At 63.0% G+C, this 17,992-nt stretch overlaps 1 long non-coding RNA gene across 2 annotated transcripts; it reads right to left on the bottom strand.

Annotated features, from left to right (window-relative positions):
* Positions 1-14,012: 14,012 nt before the first annotated feature.
* On the bottom strand, positions 14,013-16,122 carry LOC141580366 (uncharacterized). 2 transcript variants are annotated; one of them, XR_012512599.1, is made up of 2 exons: positions 15,116-16,122; positions 14,013-14,323 (listed from the first exon to the last, which is right to left on the bottom strand). It is a non-coding gene; the product is annotated as an uncharacterized LOC141580366 (long non-coding RNA). The 2 variants fall into 2 exon arrangements; XR_012512598.1 differs by having other exon boundaries at positions 15,507-16,122.
* Between the last annotated feature and the right edge of the window lie 1,870 nt (positions 16,123-17,992).

The following is a 17,992-nucleotide window of genomic DNA, read 5'->3' as shown; positions in this document are numbered from 1 at the left end:
CATTTAAACGGCCCCGGCGCGGCGGGCGGCGCGGGCTCCCGCGGGGGGTACGTGACGGCCGACTCGGTGCCTCCGGCGGCGGGACAAGCACCGTCCCGAGCACCGAGTCCGTGGGAGCCGCGGGAATCCAGGACTCGGCGCGGGACCGGGACGGGCGCCTCTCGGCGGGAGGGGGCTGGGGGCTGCTCGCCGGTGCGGGAGCGTGCGCTGGCGGCCGTGGGGTTCTGCACAGCGACACTGATGGCGGGCACTGGTGTCCGGGCGGGCGCGGGTGGTCTCAGCGCGTCTGCAGGGAGCGAGGTTGTGGATTTGGGCGCGTTGTCTGGCAAAGTGTCCGGAGGGCAGCAACTGCCGCCCATCCTTGTGCCTTCACGTGCATTCCGCAGGCCTGAGTTCGCCTGGGCCACTGAGTTCCTCTTTGGACGCTGAGACAGAAAGGTCAAGTAACTCTCCTGAAGTCACACAGCTGCTTCAGACGCAGAATGTCTCACTCCAGGACAGAGCCAGAGCCATGGTGTGCGGCAAGAGCTTCCTCTAACCCCATACCTCCCGGGAAGAAGGTGCTGTGGGTCCAAGTCAGGCTGGGTGACCGGCAGCAGGGTGCAAGGGCTCACCTGCAAATTTTCTCTCCCCACGCGGAGCAGTGGCCCTGCCACACCACGTCCCTTCGGCGCCTTCCGACAGGTCAGCCTGGGCCGCAGTCCCGGCCACCTCCCTGCCTGCCCAAATGGGTTCCAAAGAGCAGCAGAACCCGGGGCACTGGTAACGGCGGGCAAGGCGGGCTTGCCCTGCCCTGCTGTGCCTTGTCGAACACGCTAGAATGGGGCATCCTGTTGCCACCCTGGCCTCTGCCGCCTGAGCTGCACCTGGCTTCTCCCTGTGGGCATCTCCCTGACCAGGTCCAGTCGGTGAGTGGACCACAAGCCTGTTTGCACAGGCACCTTCTTCAAGGGAGGGAACAGCCCGTCACCTCCTGCCAGGCCAGCCCCACTGAGCATAAATCTGACCCCTGGTGACCACTCTGGGCTCCCTCACAACTCATGTCCTCACCTTGTCTCAGCAGAGGCTTCTGCTGGCCCCAAAGCCAACCCTTGGAGGGAGGTCTGGGCCAGCCGTGCTCTGCTCAAAGAACATACCCAGAAGCCTCCCCCGCCATCCTGGCTACCTTCCGTGGGGGCTCCTTCTTGGTCTGTTGGGGCCTGAGGGCCAGGTGTGAGTGTGGGTGACCCTTACGTGGCCACCCTTGGCCAGTCAACCTGTCTGGGGCCGGAACACCAGCATATCCCTGACCCCAGATGTGGCTGCCAGCGAGTCCCTGTGCCTTCCTCCCCTGAAGCCTGAGTCTTGCCTCAGGTCCGATGCCATGTGGAAAGTTGGCTCCTGGGCCGGCTCAGAGGCCATGTGCACTGGCCCTGAGTGCCCACTGGCCCCTGCCCTGACCCTATGGTCACAGCTCCTGTGTGGGCTTCTAGGTTCACCTGCACCTGACCCCTCGATGCTCACACAGTGACTTGGGGAGGGAGGCTGGCTGGGAAGGCGCAGGTCCACATGGCAGCACCTTTCTGGGTCTTGGGCCCTTGGGCCAGGCCTCTCCTCTGACCTGGGCCAGTGGAGGGGCCTCCTTTCCCTTCAAGGGCCTTCCTCTTGTTCTCCTGGCACCTCACCATGCTCAGGCCTGCAGCGCAGTTGGTGGGGAGCCATGGGGTGGCCCTGGGTTTCTGGCTGGGCAGCCTAACCTCCAGCCCACAGTCTGGCTCCACCTGTCTCTGGAGGACCAGAGTCTCTTCCTGAAAAGACCCTGACTGTGTCCAAAGCTGGAGGCACCCTGTCCTCACCGTCCAGTCCCTGAAGTCCAGGAGGTCCCTCCAGGGGCTGGGCGAGGAGGCCTTCCCCACCATCCCCTTGTCTTTCTGGGAAGCAGGCACCTCCTTGGAGGCCACTTTCCCACACGACCAGGCCTCCTCACCCCTAGCATCACCCTTTTCAGCGGGGCTGTGCCCCTTCCTTGGGCCTGTCCACTCCCACACTCATTCTGTGTTCCCTCATATACACCTGTGTCCCATGCACACACCGTGTCCACTCCCACACCTGTCCTGTGTCCATTCACATACCTATCCCCTGTCCACCCCCACACCTGTGTCCACTCCCACACCTGTGTCTACTCCCACACCTGTCCAGTGTCCACACACCGTGTCCACCCCTACACCTGTGTCTACCCCCACACCTGTGTCCACTCCCACACCTGTCCTGTGTCCATTCACATACCTATCCCCTGTCCACTCCCACACCTGTGTCCACTCCCACACCTGTGTCTACTCCCACACCTGTCCAGTGTCCATTCACACACCATGTCCACCCCTACACCTGTGTCCACTCCCACACCTGTCCAGTGTCCACTCACACACCTGTCCTACGTCCATTTACACACCGTGTCCACCCCCACACCTGTGTCCACCCCCACACCTGTCCTGTGTCCACTCACACACCTGTGTCTCACGTTCATTCGTGCATCCACGTTCCATGTTCACTGCCTCACACCGGGGTCCCGTGCCCATTCACTCACCCATGACCTGAATCCACTGGCTCACACCTGTGTCTCATGTCCACTCGCACACCTGCGTCCACGCGCTCACGTGTCCCGAGTCCACTCGCACACCTGTCTTGGTCTGGGGCACCTGGGCCCCACTCTTCTGCACTCCTCAGACTGGCGAAACTGGAGGGGTGTAGTTTTGGTGCCGGAATCATCCTGAGCGAGGCCGGGACGTGTCGATGTGGACCCTACAGCCCCTCCTCCGCCCACCGAGCCCAGCCTGCCTGGGCCTTGGTGCCTCTGTCGCTGCTCCGGGTCCCCCTGCTGGGGCCCCTCCGCTGCTACTGGGCTCAGGCTGGAGCCGCTGCCTGCCGCCACCAGAGGGAGGAGGTCATAAATAACCCTGGGGCTGCGCTGGAGCAGACGGTGACCCGAGACGTCCTGGGGGAGTGTGGGGGCGCCAGGGGCTGTGCCCCAGCCCGCGCGCCACCTCCGCTGTCCGGGGGTGCCTGCCCAGGCTTCCCAGCACCTCTCTTAGCACCCCCTTCTCATGCGTCCCCTCATCAATCAGCAAACCCTGTATTGAGCCCAGATGTGGTACAGCTCCAGTCCGAGACCCGAGGGAGGAGAGAGATGGGGGCCGGGTCTGGGCCACAGGTGCAGCTGGGACACGCAGGTGAGCCGTGGTCAGCCAGCCCCTCAGCCTCCATCCTGAGCCTGCTTTCTCCTGGTGATGAAGGGAGAGGTACAGACATGGCTCAGTGACTCTTGGCCGAGGATGCACCCGTGTGGGTGCCCGGCCGCCAGCAGGGGCACGCGTGCTCAGAAGCACAGGTGTGCCCACACCCTTGTGCCCGTGTACGGCGCAGTGGCTCCCAACTCACACGGCACCAACAGACCCTCCCAGGGCCACACCGAAGAAGAGGGCTTCACCACAGACGCCGGTGCCGACGGGAGGTGCACTCCTTCCAAGGCCTGTGCACAGGCAGACGCAGGGCCTGCGGGCACCAGCACCGCACAGACCCCGGCACACGGCCGTCAGCCACGGCGGCCGGGGCAGTGCCAGGGCCTGTTGCTGTGGGACGGCAGGGGCCGTGCGAAATCAGCTGGGCTCCCTCGGACGCTCCTGTAGAAGTGGCCAGGACCTCCGGGAACGCACCTGCTCCTGGTCAGACAGGAGGAGCGGCCGCGCTGCGCCTGCCCACGCCTCCTGCCGCTGTGAGCCGGCCGCGCGCCGCGTCATTTCGGGACACGGGAAGCCGTTTCCGAGTCCAGTCTGTCCACCGACCTGAACCGTCACCCTTGAAAGAGCCGAGGCGTGGGCCCTGAGGCCCCCTTCCCTGCCCTCCCATGCTGTGCGGCGAGGGATGCTCCTTCAGACACGGGTGGGCTCAGCCTGCCGGGTTCAGGGGTGCTGCCGTGGTCCTCACCCGCCGTGTCACCAGGGTGCTGACTGACACCCGCGCACGGGCGAGAGCGCGTGCTGGCGGGGCACACCCCAGACACTTCCTCTGTAGAGGGGCCGGTGCAGAAGCCGGAGGCCACCACCTTGAGGCTAAGCACAGGGAAGGAGTAGTCTCCAGAGCCCCAAGGAGCGGGAGGGCCAGTCCCGATGAATGGGCTCCGTGGATCTCACCCTCTCCTCCGGCAAACACTGCCGGCCTGCAGCTTGGGCCGGCCTGGGTTGTGGATGCCACCAGAGGATTCGGCTGCTGCCTGCGGTGGACATGAGCCTCAGTGGGCCTCAGCCCTCATGGCCCGAGCCCCTGAAGCACTGTTGCTGCCCCTTCTCTGACGACGGGTCAGGGGGTCACCCGGAGCTGGGTGCAGAGCCAGGGCCCAGCACGCAGGCCTTGGGCTCCAGGTCCCTGCGCTCCACGTCTGGAATGTGCCAGCAGGGTCCAGTATGAGAAGAGCGGATCCCCATGTGAGCGAGGGTGGAGGGCTGCCCATCTGCCGTGGCCACGGTGCCACTGTCCACATCAGCTCACCCTCGGCACAGATCCCGTGTGGGGCCTCGGGGGCCACGTCCCTCGTTCTGGGTGCCCGGGCTCTGGCCGGTTGCTCCCGCTCTGCTGGCCGCACATTCACCAGCTGGTGAGCTTGGCGGGTCTGTGGGCACGGAGAGACCAGAACCTGCTCGATGAGGCCCCATGAGGGTACCAGGCTGTGCTGACCCCCGAGCTTTGGAGGAGAGGGGACAACAGCCAGGGCCCTGCACAGCCAGCCTCAGGTGCGAGACGCTGGAGCCCAGGGCAGCTGAGGGTGGGCTGCGTGCAGTGGCTGGAAGTTGCTGTTCTCAGACCCGGCTCCGAGGCCCTCCAGTTGTATGGGCGATCCAGGTCGGACCCAGGTGTGACTGTATCTAGTGGCTGGGACGGGAGCCCCCTGAAAGCAGGGTTTTTGTTAATTCACTGACAAACCCACGTGCCTTGCACGAGATAGGTCCTCACTCAGTGAAGACCACACACCCTGGGGTCATCCACAGTGTCCAGAGGAGGGGTGGGTCCTGCTCGCAGCCAGACTGGGCACAGCCCTCTGGGGGCTCTGGGGCTCGCTGAGGGCAGCCCTGCCGCCTGCCTGCCTGCTTCCTCGGCTGCTGCCTCCTGCCCCAGGTGCTTTGTAGGAGTTTGACCACAGGTATCCTCCATCGGAGAGAGAAAAAGCTCACAACCAGAGAGAACTCCAGGCCTGGCCCAGGGAAGATATTCTTCTCTTCAGCAGGTGTGGCCCAGGGCAGGGGAGGTCAGCCTCAGGAGGCACGGACGGTGGCGTGGTGTCCGCCCAAGGGCGCTGTCTGCAGCACAAGGTGCCACAGAGGTCCCCCGGGACAGAGCCTTGTGGCTGGGGCAGGCGGGGCTCACACGTGCTTCCACACAAAGAGGCAGATACGGGCCCACGGCGCGGTCTCTGAAGTCCCACATCCCAGGTGGGGCAGTTTTGTCCTCTGGGGCCCCGGAGATCCTGACTCCAGTGGCTGTGGAGCAGCAGACCAGGTGCGGGACCCAGTGCACGCCCGGACCCCACGGTGTGTGCTCATGGCCTTGCCCCAGCAGGCCTGGGTGCTGCGTGAGGCCTGGGACACTAACATGGCGGAGGATGCCCACGCGTGTGCTGCCCTGGGGTTCCTTTCCATGTTTCTTTAGGTAATGAAACTTGTACCCAAACGGGATGTGTAGGGTTCCGCTGTGCAGCTGCTGTGTGTTTTAGGGTCTCATTCCTGTGTTCCCAGGCAAGACCACAGCTGTGACTGGCTGCTCCAGAAAGGGCGGGTGGGTGGAGACCCCACGGGAAGGGTCACCAGGGGCAGCAGGCCTTTTGTCAGCGCTGATTTCGTTGTCATGCCAGTGATTTCCAGGTCGGCAAGCCCAGGTGGACGGGCAGTTTTATTCTGTTTCCCATGACAAGTCCAACCCCAGACTGACTTTCTGAGGTCATACACGGACCTCACCCCCCTCAAGGCCGAGTCCTGGACCCCCACTGCGTTTTCCGGAGGGCAGGTGAGTGGGGGCATTTTGGCGTGTGCTGGTGCCTCTGTGGACCTGGCGTGAGGCTCCCCTGTTGCCGAGTGTCCCATGGGCCTTCTGTTTTCTGCATGGCTGCTGAGGAATCACACTGGGGTGGCCCTACCGGTGGCTGAATGAGAAAAGGACCTCCATGCTGCATCTCCCTGCCTGACCCCTGGGGTGTCCCCCGCAGCAGAGGGCTGAGGCTGAGCTCCTACGCAGAGCCCAAGGGCTGGGCCCGGCCTGAGCCCAAGGGCAGGGGAAAGGCGGCAAGTCCAGGGCTCCTTTCTTCACTGGGTACCTGGGGTCCAGCCTGAGTGGCAGGAGGGACTCAGCCCCTCACCCAGGCGGGAAGGGTCCGGAGCAGAGGCCCCTCCCGCATGCACCTCTAGCCCTCACTGCGGCACTGGGGCCTAGACTCATAAAACACCCACCTCACAGGAGACAGCTTTATCTTGTTGATCGGAAGTCTGCCAGCCCAATTTATGATGGAACGTAAGATCTCCAAATCTGAATTTATGCGCTGTAGCGTAACAAGAGGTCAATGAGATTAAACGTGGGCTCGTGAGAGGACCAGCATCAGGCTTGCTGTGAGGCGCTGCGCAGAAAACCCACAGCCAGAGCCCTGGGCCCCGCCCAGGCAAGACAAGAAAAGGGGGGACAGGTGGGATATGGGCCTGGGGCTCCCGGGAAGCCCACGGAGGAGGGCCGGAGAGCCAGGCAGCCTGGGGCAACCATGGGATGGCCCCCGGATGGAGGAGAGCAGGGGGGTGCCGAGGGTTCCGTCAGGGTTGGGGAGCCTTCTCCTGGTCACAGACCCGCCCCACTTCGGTCTCCAAGCCCTAGGCGCCCCTGGCTCTGAGGACAGTTGGGAGTCTGCCCTGAGGCAGGTTCAAGAACAGAGCTCTGACCCTGGCCCAGGGCTGCCTTGGGTGCCCATCAACTTGGCGCCCGGCTCACAGTAGCTCCCTGCGTCCCTTCTTGAGCCTTCTGTGCTCTGGAACTCGCAGGCAGGGTGAGGGAGGGGTGCTCTGTCCCAGTGGGGACCCGGGCGCCCAGCCAGCACAAGGCTGGCTTGCTGAGCTTAGGGCAGACCCCGACTTCAGAATTTATACAAATAAACGCAATGAAAAGTGCTGGCAGCCTGATCTGATTACAGAGTCATTCATTCTCTGGTCGTTAATAATTTGTGCAATAAAGGACTGTGGCCGCTCGGTGCGGGGGAGGCTGTGGCCCAGCCTTCCCTCGGCGCCGGCCCCGGGAGCTGGAAGCATAAATTATTAGTTTCTTATCGCTGGGCCTGCCATCGCTCATGCTGCCAGGGCCTGGCGGGAGCCGGTGGCTGTTCTGCTGCGCGCCAGGGCTGGCTCTCAGCCGTTGCCTGGGGCCCTCTGTCACCCGGCCCCCCAGGTGTGGGAGCCCTGGAGCCTAGTCAGGCCCCAAGGATGATGCTGGAGCCGGCGACTCTGGAAGTCGGGAAGGTGGGGCTTTCATGCTTGTCCTCCTCCCTGCTGGGAGGACCAAGGCAGCACGTGGTCTGGGGCTGGCTGTGCCCTCCTTCACCATGGCACGGCCCTGCTTGGCTCTCTGCCAGGAGCTGAGATGCCCCAGCCTGGCTGGTGGACCACACACCTTCCCTGTCCACGGCCCTGGTGGGCTCCAGCCATGGTTCCTTGTGCTAATCCTGGGTGGTTCTTTCTTGGGCTTCTGTAGTTTCCTTTCTCTCTCTTTCTTTCTCTCTCTCTCTCTCTCTCTCTCTCTTTCTTTCCTTCTTTTTCTCTCTCTCTTTCTTTTTTTTTTTTTTTTTGACAGAGTTTTGCTCTTGTTGCCCAGGCTGGAGTGCAATGGCTCTATCTCTGCTCACTGCAACCTCCACCTCCTGGGTTCAAGCAATTCTTCTGCCTCAGCCTCCCAAGCAGCTGGGATTACAGGCATGTGCCACCATGCCCAGCTAATTTTGTGGGGTTTTTTTCAGTAGAGATGGGGTTTCTCCATGTTGGTCAGGCTGGTCTTGAACTCCTGACTTCAGGTGATCCACCCACCTCAGCCTCCCAAAGTGCTGGGATTACAGGCGTGAGCCATCATGCCCTGCCCTGTAGTTTCCTTTCAGGTGAAAATCCTCACTGGGGTCACTCTCCGTGCCCTCCTCTCCCCTCGGCCTCCCCAGACTCCCAGCTTGGCCTCCTCCCAAGAGGGAGACCCCTGAACACACCTGGGTCCCTGTGGCTGCAGCACAGCCCAGACACTCAGGGCAGTGAGCTGAGCATCGCAGGGGTCCCCCATCGTTCCCCAGCCTTCCTCACCTGCAGCTCTGGCGGGAGGCTGCTCCCCCGCCTCCACGTCTCTCCCTCTAGTTCTTGCAGGTGTTTTCTGAGCGGCCTGGGTGGGGCCTGGTCGACCTGCTGGACCACAGACCCTCCACCCATCCCCTGCCAACCTAGCTCAGCCCTGAGCTCCTGACACGGGATGGGACAGCCTGAACTTCAGCCCAGGGAGGGGTGCAGGGGCTGAGGTCAGGTGCCTGCTGCTTCCTGTGCACCACAGATGGGTCACCTGGTTCTTCCTCCTCCAGGATCTCCGGCAGCCCCTGTTACCCAGGGAGGAGGTCCCACTGCAGGGGCCAAGACGGGCAGAGAGTGGATAGCATGCCCACTGTGAACACCCTGCATGGGTCCTTTCCTCTCAAAGCCTTCGTCACTAGGGCCCAGGTGACAGTAGCTATCATTGTGAATGAAATTTAATCTTGGAAAGCCCCCAGGAGAGCAGTGAAGCCTCAGGGTGCTGGATTTATTACCTCAAAGTGCACTCCGGGCTGCGGGCAACAGCCACGGCCGTAACACGTCTGTGCCACACCAGGGAACCCATCTGCTAACGGTGGCCATGGGACCTGGGCAGGCTGGCAGCACCTGGCTTTGGCTTGGAGCGGATGTTGGGACAGGTGGCCCTGGGTCTCAGCTTGGCATTGCTCCGGCACTGTGAGGACAGAGTGCTGCTGACCTCGTGGGCTCAGGGTGGTGGTGGGGGTCTCCAAGACTGGCCTTCTGGACGAAGGAGCGCATGGGGCATGGTCTCAAGCAGGTCCCTGGCCCCCTGACCCGCAGGCAGGCCCAGGCCTTGGCTCACAGCTCTCAGATGAACAGGCAGAAGGGGTCAGGACAGCGTGGACCAGAACAGACAGAGGCCCCTGGACAGAAGGGGATACAAGGGGTAGGAGGGGCCATCTCCTTGGGTTTGGGTCTTGAACAGGGTGTGGTTTTTCTGTTTCAGGGGCAGCCTGCACCCAGAGGCTCCAATGGGCATGGCATGTTTTCAGGGGGCAAGTACATCTCTCTCTCTTTTTTCTGAGACGGAGCCTCACTCTGTCACCAGGCTGGAGTGCAGTGGCTCGATCTTGGCTCACTGCAACCTCTGGGTTCAAGTGATTCTCTTGCCTCAGCCTCCCAAGTAGCTGGGTCTACAGGTGCATGCCACCATGCCCAGCTAATTTTCGTATTTTTAGTAGAGATGGGGTTTCGCCATGTTGGCCAGGACGGTCTCGATATCTGGATCTCATGATCCGCCCGTCTCGGCCTCCCGAAGTGCTGGGATTACCGGTTTGAGCCACCGCGCCTGGCCAGGTAAATGTCTTTACCAGAGGCTCCCTGGGGACAGGGCCGGTTCAGAAGGCTACCTCTCTCAGTGCAGCCAGCAGCAGGGCAGAGCTCTGGGGACCCCAAGTCGGAGCCCACATGGTGGGGGGACACTGCCTCCAGCTACCCCTAGGAGCCAGAGTCTAGGGTGACTCCCTCCCTGCCAGACACAGCCCACAGAGGCAGCTGCTTTGGGAAGCTTGGCCCAGACACCGCCAAGCTGCTGCCTAGGGCATCTCCCGCCACACCCTTTGCCATCCTTCCGACAGGCCCCGGGTCTCACGGCTGCTCCCCGAGCCAGGCCTGTTGGGCATGCCCTTTAGGCTCCTGCAGTTCCTCGAGGGTCTCCACACTGCCTCAAGCAGGAGCACTGGCTCTGTCATTTCCTGACGTCAGCCTGAGGCTCTGCACCCACAGGATAAACACACACGTCATGATTTCTCCGATTCCTTCAACCGTCACTGAGCCTACCTCTGTGCCAGGCACAGAGCTGCAAACCCAGGAAGGCAATGCTGGGCAGCTCACTCAGCCCCTTTCTTCCCGGTGTGGGTGTAGAAAAAGAAGCTCCAACCTTAGACCCACCTTCTGCCAAAGCCTCCCAGGTGGTGCAGTTGAGGAGGGGCTGACTGCCCTCACCCCACAGCAGCACTTCGGCCTTCCATCACTCAGACACCAGTCCCCTCTGTCTAATCCAATTCATCCTTGATGCTAATTCAAATGCCACTTCCTCCATGAAGCCTTCCTCCAGTCAGAATGAGTTCGTTGTCCTTGAACTTTTCAGCACACATCCCGGCACTTCCAGAACTGGGCATGCTGGCTTACTCAGGAACTCTTCACGGCTGGACTGCAGGCCCCACAGGGGTCTCGTCTCTGCTCCAAGGGCCAGCTGGCACTCCAGAGGTCTTGGGACTATGTGTCCCAATGGCTCAGCACTTTATAAGCATTATCCTAGGTGGCCCTGAAGCCACTGTGAGGTGGGTCCTGGTTCCACCTCCTTCACAGGTGCCAGTGAGCAGGTGGTGGAGGATTGAGGCCTGATCCTCTGGACCTCCGTGTTTTAATCAAAGGAGCCCATAGCTGCTCTGGGCCATGGCTCGTCCAGAGCTCATCACTGTGACTATTCCTTAACCGCTTAGTTATCAGCTAGGACTTCACAGAGATTCCTGGGCTGAACGCAAAAGCAAGCAGGGCACCCAGGAGGACCTGGAGGTGCTGGGCGCTGTCCCACTGCCTGGGCCTGAGCTGAGAGCTGCTGATCTCTGGACATCTTAAGGTCCAAGGCTGCCTGGGCCATGAGCGCACTAGGTGTTTGACCACTGACAACATAAAGTTCCTTATTCTCAGTTTTATCCTCTGTAAAGATGGAAATGAACTACCGGCCCGTACAACTGTTGATAAATTCTAGATGTTGACCAGTGTAGAGTGGGCCCAACAAATTGCAAACACCATTGTTTTTGACGATTTTAATAACAATTGAAAATCTATACACTACACACATCTAGCGTGGAATCTGCGTACTGCGTAGGCCTCTCGTGCACCATGAGCTGCCTCATCTCTCCCTCTGCATCAGGTTGAGCTCTCGGACACCCCATCTTCCCTGCACCCCTCTATGGCTCCCCCTCCTCTTCCGATTCCTTGGGCCCCTTACCCTGGGGACATACCTTCTCCACTCCGCTGCCTGCCTGGCGCCCACCCTGTCCACCACACCCACACCCCACATCCCAGATGGCCTCCCTCAGCCCCTGGCCTCCACAAGCTCACGTACATGCGTGGTTTCACCAAGGGCACACATCAGACACAGGCGAACCCACCGACTCGCCCTTGCCAGGCTATGCGTGAGCACTAAGACAGCTCACCAGATTTCTCCGGCCCTGGCCTGGGAACCCTGTGTGGGGAGCCCCCCCACCCATGCTGCATGCTGGCTCTAGACTGATGCCATTTATCACTGGCTGAGGATGAGTAATTTTATCGTGAACACAGTTCAGGGTGATAGATGAGGGAGAGGGGCAGTGATTGCCGTGCTGCCTGCCCGCTCCAGAGGGAGGCTGGAAGGAGACTCCTGCCTGTTTGTAAAGGGATGGTGGCCCGGGAGGGGCATGTGGAGGAAGGAGCCCCCATTGGGGAGGCTGGCACAGCCAGAGTTGGGTGGGGAGGCAGAGGACGCAGGCCCGGTCTCTTCTATGTCGGCACCCTTGTGAAGGCTGGGCCCTCACAGGGAGACCATCCCCCAAATCCTGCCTAGGGCCGAGGTCCCAGGGGCCCTATGGTGTGGGAGGATGGGGACAGGCAGGTGTGTGACTCCAGTGTCCAGACAGAAGAAAGGGAGCGTGTCCCCTGAAGGCCGCCCCCATCCTTTCCCAGAGCCTAACCTCATCTTTGAGTCAAGGCTCGGTGAACTGGCATCTCACAGGGCTGGCCTCACCGCAGGGGAACGTACACTTCCCAGGACAAGGGAGAAGCCCTCGGAGCCTGCTCTCCTCCATCTGCAGGCCACGCACAAGTGCAGTGGCAGGGGTGGGACTTCCGGAGTTAGGGAGGCTGCCACACCGGGGCCTGCACAGCTGCCCACCGGAATGGGGGTCCGGCGGGCACGGCCCCTCTAAAAGGTTGGGGGTGGGGGCGAGTCCGTCCCTGCCCGTTCAGGGGCTGCCAGTTCGTGGGCCTGGGAGGAAGCCTGGGGGGTCTGCTGGAACCAGATGCCCCGCTAGCTGCTCAGCCGGGACCCCCCCAGATGCCACCGCAGAGCTCCCCAGGTGTGGCCCACCGGTTCCCCCGCCCCCAGCAGCTGTTCAGAGCTCCCGGCAGGTCCAGACCCACAGAGGCCGCCCGGGGAGACCCGCAGTCTCCGCGGCTGGCAGCGATGGGCCCCCCTCCGCGGGCGCGGCCCCGGGGCCGCCGTGGGCAGCGGAGGCGCCAGGGCGTCGGGAAGTCTGGCCCCGCGGCTGCCCCCGGGTCCTGCGCGCGCCGCGCCAATCCCGAGCCAGGGGCGCCCCCGCCGACCCCCGCCCTCGCCGCCGTAACCCTTCCCTCTCCGAAGCGGGGCGGAGCGGCAGGTCCCAGCGCCAGGCCCGGCCCAGCCCGGGAAGCCGCCCCCGCGCACGACCCCCGCCCTTCCTCCAGGCCTCGGAGGTAGCAGCGACGACGACACCAAAAACGACCCGCTTTTACCAGCGTTGGGCGCTCAGGAACCCCCGCAGCCCAGGAAACGGGCGGCGCAGAATCCCACCTGCTGCAGGCAGGGCCGACCCCCCTTCCCCCTCCCCCCGTCCCCTCTCCCGCCCCTGCCCCACTCCAGTCCTTCCCCCACCCCCTCCTCCTGCCCCCTCCACCCGCTCCCTCCTCCTCCCCCTCTCCCCTGCCCCTCCTCCCCTCTCTCCTCCTCACCCACCTGTCCCCTCCCTTCCCCACCTCCCCTCACCCTCCTCCCCTCACCCTCCTCCCCTCTCCAGCTTCCCCTCCTCCCCCCACCTCCCCTCATCCCCTCCCCTGCCCCCTCCCCCTTCCTTACTCCTTTCCCTCCAGTAGACATCACAGCACAGGGACCTCTCCAGGCCCTGCTTTCCTTTGAACCACACCTCCTCTTCCCCGTTGCAGGAAAACTTCCAAAGAATTGGCTGTGGTGGGTGCCTTATCTCTCTGGCTCAGTGACCTCCCGGCTCCCGCTCCCGCCCCCCCAGCCTCCACCCTGTTCTGAGGCCACCGCAGCCCTCAGCCCTGCTCTCCTCCTGCCCTCACCAGCCTGCACCCTGTTCTGAGGCCTTGGGCCGCTCTCCTGCCCACCCTCCTGCGGGCCTGGCAGGTTCCACACCTGCTGCCCATGAGGACTCGCTCGTGCTGCCTCCAACTTCGGCCACACTGGTTCCTGTGCCTGCAGCTTCCATCCTAACAGGGGTGGGGCTGATCAGGAACAAATACACTCATGGTAAAGAAGAAAGCTCCTAGTTATCCTTGGAGAATTCAGGGAGGGTGACTGTCACTGGGCCAGTGCCTCCTGGGTGTCAAAGGCCCCATCCTGACAGGTGACCTGTGAGCCTAGCCTTGCCCAGAAGGAGACCTTTCAGGAGGAAGGAGGGACCTGGGAAGTCCCAGGGGGCAGGGATGGGCCCGCCTCCCAGATGGGAGAGGGTCTGCACTCTCTTGGCTTGTCAGGATGGGGCAGGAAGGAGGTGAAGAGGGTCTTCCTTACCCCTCAGGATCCCCTAACCCTAACCCATGGAGGAAGAGTCAACTCCAGATGCTTCCTAAGCCCAGAGAACATGGAATCCAGCAGGTAAATCAAGGATGCCCCCAACCTCACCTCTCCCCCTCGTCCCTGGAGGGCAGGCAAAGAAACAGTGAATCCAGGCCCTCTGGCCAGTGCAAGAGGCCGAAAGGCCTCGTATTCTAATCATAAAAACTTTTTTTTTTTTTTTTTTGAGATAAAGTCTCCCTCTGTTGCCCATGCTGGAGTGCAATGCTGCGATCTTGGCTCACTGCAAATCTGCTTCCTGGGTTCAAGCGATTCTTCACCTCAGCCTCCTCGGTAGCTGGGACTATGGTGTCTGCCACCACAGCCTGGTAATTTTTGTATTTTTAGTAGAGAGACAAGGTTTTGCCATGTTGGTCTTGCTCTGTCAGCCAGGCTGGAGTGCAGTGGCCCAGTCTTGGCTAGCTGCAGCCTGGGAAAGGAGAGCGTAATACGACTTTAAGAAACAGAAGCCGTTCAGTGGCCAAAGAACAACAGAAAAGTCTTAGGGAGGCAGGGAAAGCGAGCCGCCCTGGAGCTGGGATCCTGGGAACGAGGTGGCTCAGCCGGCGCAGGAGCACCCGGCCACTTTGGGCAGTGTCGGTGTGCTAAGAGTGTGCTTTAAGGGTAGGGGACAGCAGACTCCGGCACTGGCCGTTCTGTCTGTGGCTAAGGAGGGCGCCCAGGACATGTGCTGCCTGCAGGGTGGCAGAAACCAGCTAGAGTCTGCCTGTGCTGTCCTCCGGGGGGGCTCCAGACTGTCTTCCTGGCCCTCGTCCATTTCACTGGGAGGCCTGCTGAGTCTAAGCGGAGAGTCGCTGTCCCATCCATCTCTCCTTCATGACCCCAGAGACCATCTTGATCAGGGAGCCGCTGACTAGGGACCCCCACAATTTTGCTGAGTGAGAAAGGGCTGAGGGTGAGCAGCAGGCAGGTTTGAAAGCCAGAGGCATCTCTGGTTGCACACAGGGTGCTTTCACCTCCAGCAGGCGGGTAGCAGAGCCAGGGGGACCAACCATGAAGGAAGGTGAAATACCCATCCATGGCCAGAGGCCAAAAGCTGGAGGCCCTGGCGGATGCCGGGGACATATCTGGGCAGATATTCCCGAGACTCCAGACTCCTCCTGGAAGCTCTGAGCCTCTGCAGTCAGCTCCTCCATGGGAGAGAGGGAAAGGCAGCCGCTGCCCCTCCCTGGCTACTGGGCCTGGGAGAAGATCGGCTCACCAGCACATGCTGAGCTGCCACAGGACCCAGCTAGTCCTGGCAGGAGGGCGGGTAGTGACGGGGGCTTTCACCCGAGAAGATGGCCTTGGGCTGCTCCTGAGGAGACGTGGGTGGGGCTGTGCGTTTGGAGGCACAGTGGGAGCTTGGCCACGAGGTCTGAGAGGCCCAGAAAGGAGAAAGTCAGGCTCAGGGAACGCCGCTCCTTCCTCATGGCAGGGGAGAGGCGGAGCCTGCTACCAGCCAAGGTCTGCTGAGGAGGCAGCGGTTGAAGCTCCAGGAGTCCGGGAAGGAGCTGGCGCTGCGCCAAGAGCAGGAGTGCCCTGTGGCATGATCTGGGTAGGGGCCTGGCAGGCAGGATCAAGGGCAGGGCTGGGGGCTAGAGGGGTCCTACCTATGGTTCAGGGAGACGAAAGGGTGGGCTCCGTGAGGATTTCAGACCTGGGGTGAGCGAAGAGGTGGGGAGAAAGGCGGAGGGGGAGGAGCCTGCGGGGGTGGCGTGGGGGGGGATACCACAAGGCTACACGCCAAGGCCCGGCTGGCTGGTGCGGGGGGCGGAGCCCTGCAGCCAGCTCGACTTGCATAGTCTATTGAGGTGAAATTCACATAACGAAATCAATGGCGCCAAGGCAAACGATTCAGTGGCATTCCGCGAGTTCTCCACCACCTGGTCCCAGAACGCGTCCTCATCCTACAGGGAACCCCCGCTGGTCCCTGTGGCGGCTCCCTGGAGCTCTGGCACCCGCGATGGCTCTTCTGTCTCTGTGATTCCCTGTCCTGGACGTCTCCACGTTTCCCAGGCTGGTCCCTGTGGCAGCCCCGGGGCGCGACGCCCCAGCCCGGGAGGGGTTCCGCGCTCACCGTGGCGAGAAGCTCCTGGTGCCCCGCGGCCGCCCCTCCCCCGCCTCTCAGCGGCGCGTCCTCCCCCGCGTGAAATCGGGGCCCGGCTGGTGGGCGTGCCTGGCTGGGCTCGCGTTTTCCCGGCGAACGGGGACGGGGGTTTCGGGGACCGGCGGGGAGGGCGGCGAGGACTCGGCGGACGCCCGGGCCCGGGGTTCCCCCCGCCCTATTCCCTCCCCGGGTTCGCCCCCACAGGGTTCCCCCCCCGGTCCCCCGTTCCCACCCCCGGGTCCCCCGTTCCATCCCCCGCCCCGGGTTCCCTGGGACGCGGCCGGGCGGGGGGCGGGCACCGAACAGCCTCCCCGCCCCCAACGAACGCCGCCAACAGCCTCCCCCACGGCCCCCGCCCTCCCCGCGGCGGAGTCCGGCCACGGCCAGAACCGGGTTTCCGCGGACGGAGCCTCCTGGGACGGGGGCGCTGACTCCGGCGTCCAGGAGAGACCCCGGCGCTCCGGGCTCGCGGCCGCCGTGGCCGCGCGGGTCTTTGGGGCGCGGTTTCCGCCGCGGTCCGGGAGGCGGCGGCGGCGCGAGGAGCTGCGGCGCCCCCTGGTGGCGGCGGCGGCCACGTGCGGAGGCGGCGGCCACGCGGGACCGCGGCGGGGCGCGGGGACAGCGGTCTCTTTGGACCCCGCGGCTGTGAGGGGCCCCGGCACTCACGCCCTGACCCTGGCGTCCTGAGCCTGCGTCCGAGGGGTCCCCGACCCCCACCGTCGGCTGCGTCCTGGGCTCTGACCTGCCGGGGTGCGGGGCTCGCTTCTGATAAAAACTGCAGGGCCGGGCCCCTGGGGCTCGCGCTGTCCTCTGCGCTGGCTCCTTGCGCACCCCCGTCCCCCCAGCCCTCCCAAACGCCGACCCTCCGCCCCAGCCTCCCACCGTCCATCTGAGTGCGACGGGAACCCCGTGGGATGAGCGCGCGGAGGGAGCTCCCCGGGATGCCGGGCTGGGCGCAGGGCGCACACCGGCCCACGGTCCCGGCGCTGAACTTCCAGCGCTCGCGCTCCAGCCACCCCGCACGTCCAGAGACACCCGGGCTCGGCCTGTTGGGAACAGAGCTGCCCAACCTCGTGCCCCTGGGCCTCTGTAGGGGTCCCTGCCTTCTAGACGCCTTCCCTGCTGGGGTTCTGACGGTAGCGGACAGCCTTGCTCGGCCCTAGGGCCATGCAGCCCCAGGCGTCAATGTGGCTGTCCTGGCACTGCTGCCCCTGGGGCTGCCCTAAGGAAACACAGTCGGCCTCCACTGCCCGGGCTGCCTCTGTAGACGCGGAGGGCCCACTGGGGGACTTGAGTGTCTGTGGATTTTGCTATCTGTGGGGATCCTGGAACCAGTCCCCCACAGATAGGGAGAGATGACTGCGTGGGTTAAACGGAAGTTAATTTTCTCACAAATCTGGAGGCTGGAAGTCCAGGGTCAAGGTGTGAGCTGGGCATTTCCTGGTGAGGGCCCATTCCTGGCTTTCAGACGGCGGCCTCTGTCCTCACACAATGGAGACAGAGGGTGGCTACTCTGGTGCCTCTTTTTATGAGGACACTGATTCCATCAGATTGGGGCCCCCCCTTATAACCTCCTTTGACCTTAATTACTTCCTTAGAGGCCCCTCTCCAAACCCAGTTACACAAGTTAACCTGCAACACACACCGCACAGTGGTTGGGAGGTGGTGTGGACTCAAGTGTGTGTCTCTGCCCCCAAATTAACCCCTAGGACCTCAGAATATGGCTGTTTGGACATGGGGTCTTTAATGAGGTGATTAAGGTTAAATGGAGTCCCGGGGTGGGCCCTGATGCAATCTGCAATCTGACTGGTGTCCTCATAAGAGGAGATGACACAGGGGGAACACGGTGTCCGCAAACCAACGAGCGGCCTCAGGAGAGGCCGCCCCTGTGGACGCCATGACCGCGGACTTCCAGCCCCCAGAGTTAGCAAGTAAACCCGCTTGCCGCTGTGAACCGGCGGTGCTCAGCTATGGCGACTGCACCGACTA

The sequence above is a fragment of the Saimiri boliviensis genome, chromosome 11, assembly GCF_048565385.1.
Source record: "Saimiri boliviensis isolate mSaiBol1 chromosome 11, mSaiBol1.pri, whole genome shotgun sequence".
NCBI classification, from domain to species: Eukaryota; Metazoa; Chordata; class Mammalia; order Primates; family Cebidae; genus Saimiri; species Saimiri boliviensis.
The sequence above is the reverse complement of the archived record's forward strand: the minus strand, read 5'-3'. Positions and strand labels throughout refer to the sequence as shown.